At 40.1% G+C, this 7120-nt stretch overlaps 1 non-coding gene across 1 annotated transcript; it reads left to right on the top strand.

The window, feature by feature from the left end:
• Positions 1 to 2321: 2321 nt before the first annotated feature.
• Positions 2322 to 2425, top strand: LOC130964056 (small nucleolar RNA R71). Its single transcript, XR_009080167.1, has one exon. It is a non-coding gene; the product is annotated as a small nucleolar RNA R71 (small nucleolar RNA).
• The last annotated feature ends 4695 nt before the right edge of the window (positions 2426 to 7120 follow it).

The following is a 7120-nucleotide window of genomic DNA, read 5'->3' as shown; positions in this document are numbered from 1 at the left end:
CAAACTTAGAGACTAATTGTATTTTACATGCAATGTTTAGTGCACCTTATTAGCAGTTGTCCTGAGGATTAAAATTCATGCATAAGAAACCATGCTTTATTAGATGCAAAGCAAAACAATAAAGAGTAAGGATACTGAAACATGGGTTACCTCCCACGAAGCGCTTCTTTAACGTCACTAGCTTGACGGTTGTCCCTTGTTAGGGTGGATTGTAGTGCTTGATGTCCTCTCCTCTCACTATGGAAACATCCCCATTTGATTCCTTCATGATTTCCAAATGTTCCATAGAAAGAACTCTCCTGATTGTGAACACTTGAGGGAGCTGAGAAGGAATGGGTTTGAGGCCAGGTGGGATTGGCAGATAATGACTTGATATCACTTTATCTCCCGGAGAGAAACCTTCAGTGGGAATTTTCTTGTTTCTCCACCCTCTTGGCAATTTCTTTCCAATTCTTCCCTCTCTCTTGAGGATTTCGTCATTGACCCTTATGCTAGGAGGGCCCTTTTGATCTGTTTCTATTGATTCTTGTGGCTTTAACTCTTGCAATTCTTGTTTGCCTTCAAAGGATTGTTTTAGAGCTTCAGCTGCTAGATTGCTTTCCTCCAAACACAGACGGCTACTATCATCCTTAGGCTTTTCAGGCTCTAGTTCAGGCTCAGATACAGGTTTGAAAACATGGAAAATGAGTTGTTCATCATGTATTCTCAAAATTAGCTCTCCTTGTTCTACATCTATGAGCGCTCTAGCAGTGGCTAGAAATGGCCTTCCCAGAATGATAGGGTGTAGGTAGCTTTCCTCCATGTCCAAAATGACAAAGTCTGTGGGGAAAAAATAATTTCCCACTTTCACCAGCACATTCTCAACTACCCCTTCAGCTTGCTTCTGAGTTTTGTCAGCCAGTTGTATGATTACATCAGTGGATCTCACCTCATTCAGTTGTAGCCTCCTCATAAGAGTCAGAGGCATCACATTTATGCTAGCTCCTAGATCACAGAATCCTCTGTCAATTTTTGTTTCTCCTATGATGCAGGGGATATGAAAACTTCCTGGGTCTGTTTTCTTAGAGACCGTATCCTTCTTGATGAGTGCACTACATTCTTTGTTCATTATTACAGTTTGTCCTCCCTTCAAAACTCTTTTCTTGCTCAGCAATTCCTTCAAATACTTGATATGTGTAGGCATCTGCTGGAGGATCTCAAGAAAGGGAATATTGATGTGGAGAGACTTAAATGTCTCTAAGAACCTTGAATATGTTTTCCCTTTTTCACCTACTCCTAACCTCTGAGGAAATGGTGCTTTTGGTTAGTATGTTCCCAGCATGCCTTCCTTTTGCAATTCTTTGGCTTGCTCAGTTTCACTTTCCTGCTTAGCTTCTTCCACACCTTCTTTCAAGACTTCTGGCTCCTTTTCTGAGGGTCTGATTCCTTCTTCTTCTGAGACTTCTTTCAACATGGTGATGACCTTGCATTCTTCCCATCTCACTCCCTTTTGTTCCCCTTTAGGATTCTTTTCTGTGTCACTAGGGAACACTGCAGTTGACTTGGGGGCCTGTTGAGATAGCTCTCCTACTCGAGACTCCATCCACTTGAGTTTTTCACCATGGTTCCTTAAGGTCGATCTCACATCTTCCCTAAAGCTTTTCAACTCATTTATGTCCTGACCCATGTTTGCTAGTACTCCTTCTATCCTGTTTAATTGATCTTGAAATTGTTGGTTCGGATTAGGTTGGGCAGGTTGATTATTTTGGCCATGATATGTTGGTTGGGAGTAAGTGTTTTGTGTGGCTTGGTATGATCTTTGGTTGGAGTTTTGGTATGTGGAATGGTTATGTTGGTTGTGGTTGTAAGGTTTGTGGTTTTGTGGTTGGGTTTGCTGGTTTCCCCACCCAAAGTTTGGGTGGTTTTTCCATCCTGGGTTGTAAGTGTTGGAATGTGGATCATATGATTGTTTTTGTTGGTTTCCCACATAGTTGGCCTCTTCCCAATCACCTCCTTCAATGCTTACCTCCTCTTGATCTTGTGTGTGTATTGCAGCCACTTGCTTTGTGTCTAATTTCCTGGTGAGCTCTGCTAGTTGCTTGGCAAACACCTTGTTTTGGGCTAGAATTGTATCAACATGGTTCAGCTCCATGACTCCCTTAATGTTGTGCCTCTCTGAAGCATAGTAGTACTCATTCTCAGCCACTGTCTCAATCACTTCAATGGCTTCTTCCACAGTCTTTTTCCTGTTCAATGAACCTCCTGATGAATGGTCTACAGCCTTCCTTGATTCATAAGAAAGTCCATCATAGAAAATATGCAATTGCACCCAGTCAGGGAACATGTTTGGTGGGCATTTCCTTGTCAACTCTTTGAACCTCTCCCATGCCTCGTAGAGCGTCTCACCATCTTGTTGTCTAAAAGTCTGAACCTCAGATCGAAGCCTATTGACCTTTTGTGGGGGGTAGAAACGTGCCAGAAACTTGCTCTCCACCTCATCCCAGGTTGTTAGGCTGTTCCTTGGGAATGATTCCAACCACTTAGCTGCCTTGTCCCTAAGTGAAAATGGGAACAAGAGTAGTTTACAGGCATCTTCCTGGACTCCATTGGACTTCACAGTGTCGCAAATTCTCAGGAATTTGGTGAGATGTTGGTTTGGATCTTCATTAGCACTCCCACCAAATGAACAATGGTCCTCCACCAGTGATATTAGCTGTGGTTTGAGTTCAAAATTGTTGGCCTGAATGGGTGGTTTCTGAATACTGCTACCACAATTCCCAGAGGTTGGGTTTATGTATGAACCAAGAACCCTCCTCTCAGGAATGGCATTGTTTCCATCAACCCTCTCATGGTTGTGAACTTCTCTATCCATGTTGAGATCTAGAGCTTCCTCAAAGTTGTCCTCAGATTCTCCTTCAGATTCCTCTTCTCTCAGTACTCTCTTCCCTCTTGCTTCCCTTCTACGTCTATGAAGGGTCCTCTCTGGTTCGGTATATGGAGGAGTTGATGTCTCTCCTCTCCTACCTGTCATACAAGAACACAGCACAGGCAACAAACAAGTGAAATACTCTTGGTTAATGGAAGAGTATGGTTAGAGCAGTTGAGGAATTAATTCAAATAGTTAGTGAGTCAGTGAGTTAGTTGCTTGAATTTAAAGGCATAAGAAAGAAAACAAGTAACAGAGTGCAGAAATTAAAATTCAACAAGTAACTTGAACCAAATTATCAGAACAAAAAAAATTGCTCAATCTAGTTAACTTCCAATTTGAGAATTGTCAATCGAAAACCAATCCCCGGCAACGGCGCCATAAACTTGATGCGCATAAACTTGTTATGCTACGATTTTAGGAAATTGCACGAACGGCAAAATTCCTTCTGGTAAGTGCACCGGTTATCGTCAAGTAAAAACTCACAATAGAGTGAGGTCGAATCCCACAAGGATTGGTTGAATGAGCAATTCGAATTAGAAGTTTGTTTAGTTGAGCGGAATCAACTTTTGGATGTGAATTGCATAAAGTAAATGTGGCAGGAAACGTAAATTGCAAGGAATTGAAATTGCATAAACTTAAATTGCGAGAATTAAGGTGCGAGAAAGTAAATTGCTGAAATTAAAAGGGAATTGGGGTGATTGCATGAATTGAAATTTGCAGAATGTAAATAGAAAGTGTAGATCAGAAATAGGGGTTCATTGGGGTCAGGAGATATTGAAATCTCCGAATCAAAACAATTTCATCTCTTCCTCAACCAATGCATTCATTGAATTTTGCTTGGCAATCTTATATGATTGGATCCCAATCCCTTGGCTCACCAATTCTCTCTAAAAACAAACAAATTCCCAATCCCTTGGTTTAAATGTTCATAAGAAGAGATGATGCTCGATCACTGATTATACCACACAGTTTCATGAACCACAATTTGGTAGGATTACATGTCACAATATCCATCCAAACCCCAATTCAATTCACTGTGAGAAAGCTTCTCTAGCATGAATCCATCATTCCTTTCCCAAGGTTCCGAAGGATTCCAATTATGGGTAGTTTCTTTCCCAAGACAATTACCCAATGGAATTAGATCGAGAAGCTTTCTAACAAAATTCAAGAGAAAAGATTGAAGAAGAAGATAAAAACTATTATTGATTCATTGAATTACAATAGAGCTCCCTAACCCAATGAAAGGGGTTTAGTGAGTCATAGCTCTGAATTCAATTACAAGCAAAATGATCAAAAGTTCCGAAGTGTAAAAAAAAGTGCTAACTAACTTAAATTCTATCCTATTTATACACTTTCTAAATTGAGCTTCTGTTGTGTTTCTTGGGCTTTGAGGCCTTTCCCTGAATTCCTTTTGCTTTGGGTTTATGGTCCATAATCCTGATGAGGCTGTGATTCAAATCTGTAACATTCATTGAGCAAACTTAGTGATAAACAAGTAATGACACAAGACTCAACAAATGGATGCTCCAGACTCATCAATTCTTCAAGCCCAATCCCATAAACCATGATATTCAATTGGGTTTCATACCATAATACGTTTAAGTTAATATTTGTGCTCAAATGCTAACTTAAACTTCAATATATTTGGCCCAGAAACCCTTTCAAAAGGTGGCGTTTAAGTTGAAGTTTAAGTTTCAGTTTAAGGTTAAACTGAAACTTAAACGTGGAAATAGAAGAAAGCAATTATGGAGTGTGGTATGGTCGAACACGTTTAAGCTTTAGTTTAAGGTTAAACTAAAGCTTAAACGTGGAATTGAAGAAAGCAACCCTGGAGGCAATTTGAGTCGAACACGTTTAACCTCCAGTTTAAGGTTAAACTGGAGGTTAAACGTGGGAATGAAGAAAGTAGCCCAGGAGTGTGAATGGGTCGAACACGTTTAACCTCCAGTTTAAGGTTAAACTGGAGGTTAAACGTGAGAATGAAGAAAGTGGCCCAGGAGTGTGAATGTCGAACACGTTTAAGCTCCAGTTTAACCTTAAACTGGAGCTTAAACGTGGAAATGGCTTCCTGGTGCATAATGCTTCTGGCGTTTAACCTCCAGTTTGAGGTTAAACTAGAGGTTAAACGTGGAAATGCTCCTTTGGTTCAATTCTCATTCTGGCGTTTAACCTTCAGTTTAAGGTTAAACTGGAGGTTAAACGCCAGTTCCCTCTTTTCTCAGCTTTCATGATTCTGGCGTTTAACCTTCAGTTTAACCTTAAACTGAAGGTTAAACGCCACTTTCAGCTTTGGTGCCTCTCTTATTCTGGCGTTTAACTTCCAGTTTAAGGTTAAACTGGAGGTTAAACGCCAGTTTCAGCATTATATGGCTTGGCACATGTGATCTTCAAGTTTCCTTTATTGATTTTGTTGCTTCTTTGCCTAGCCTCTTCTTCCCTGAAATCATCCAAACAATTGCATCAAAGTCTTGCAAAATTTCATGAGAAATCTTCCATTTATAGCATTCAAGTAATATAACTAAAACTCATGGAATTTGCATCAAAATTATACTGCTTGGATGATTCATTACTTTGTTGTTCATTTAACCATTCTTGGTTACTTTAAGCTCAAGAAAATGCATAAAACAACTAAAACTAACAGAAAAATGCTAGTGAAACTAGCCTAAGATGCCTTGGCATCACCTACCACTAACTAACTCTTTCTTGCTTTTCATGCCACAAAGAGCTCTAAGTTGACCATTTGTTTCAAGCAATCCATATTCAAGTGGAATAAGAAAACTAAGGGATGTGAATTTTACCCACTTGAATGGTTTAAAGGATGATGGTAACTTGGGAAGAGAGACCTCTCCACACTTTGATAATGTGAAGTCTACTCCCTTGTGCTCTTCTTTGACTAACTCCACCTCTTGACAAGCATCTTCCATGTCCATTTCTTTACAAGGTTCTTCACATTCAACCACTTTCTTACCAACCTCTTCTAGTTCTTCTCCATCCTTCATGTCACAACTTGGAGGTAATATGGAACTTATCTCAACATCTACCTCAATTTTAATGGAGGAAGACTCCTCAAATACCAAAGGACCATGTGTTGGTGGGGAATCATCATCAAGAGAAAGATTTGTTGCTTGCTCACCTTCTTCTAATTCTTCATCATTCATCATATGCTTAGGAGGTTGCGCATCCTCCTTGATATTGCTTTCAAGCTCAATGGAAGAAGGCTCAATGGAATCTTCGAGGTGCTTTGTTAGTGAAGATAAGAACTCATCAATGATTGAGTTCAATTCTTGTTCAACCTCTCCTAATTCTTTAACCATTCCTTCCGGCTCAATTGTCTCAACTTCCTCCCTTGGTTGCGATTCTTGCTTCAACTCCTCTTCTTTACCTTGAAGCTTCAAATTCACTCCCTCACTATGCTCCTTGGTTGATCCTCCATATTCGTCAATGGAGTACTTGGGTGCATGAGTTTAGGTGGGAGGCCATGTGGTTAATGGCTTCCGCCATGGTAGCAACCACGACTTTTAGCTTTTTTAGCTCCTTTTGCTTCTCTTCTTGCCTTTGGATATAAGAGCTAATATTCCTTTGTTGTTCTAGCATGAAGGTATGGAGAGCTTCATCCATTGAAGGTGATGTGGAAGAGAGGGTTTATTGTTTGGGGAAAAGGGTTCGTAATTGGAAGGTGGTTCATCTTGGTAAGGGTATGGAGTTGATGTATATGGAATTGATGGTTCTTGAGAATATTGATGTTGGAATGGTGGTAGCTCTAAGCATGGTTCATATGATTATTGGTATGGTGGATATGGGTTAGGATCATATGAGGTGAATGGTGGTATGGGGCTTGTGAGTGAGGTTGTTGAGGGCTATACTGAGGGAAGAGGTCATATGTATGTGGTGGTTGTGGTTGACAACCACAATGAGGGTCACCACATCCATTAGGTCGATATGCATTAGGAGTTGGACTGTACCCATAAGAAACCGGAGGAGGTTGTTGCCATGAAGGTTGTCTATATGCTTGAGGCTCCTCCCATCTTTGATTTCCAAATCCTTGATACAAACCTCCATTGAAATTTCTATTTTCATTTTCTACAACATAGTTTGAACCAAACTCATAGCCAAAGTTATGAGAATTCATAGTGAAAATGAAAAAAAAAAACAAAACTATTAAGAGATAAAGAAGCAAGAACCTAACTAGTGACTCAAACAAGCAAACAAACA

The sequence above is a fragment of the Arachis stenosperma genome, chromosome 2 (genome assembly GCF_014773155.1).
Source record: "Arachis stenosperma cultivar V10309 chromosome 2, arast.V10309.gnm1.PFL2, whole genome shotgun sequence".
NCBI classification, from domain to species: Eukaryota; Viridiplantae; Streptophyta; class Magnoliopsida; order Fabales; family Fabaceae; genus Arachis; species Arachis stenosperma.
The sequence above is the reverse complement of the archived record's forward strand: the minus strand, read 5'-3'. Positions and strand labels throughout refer to the sequence as shown.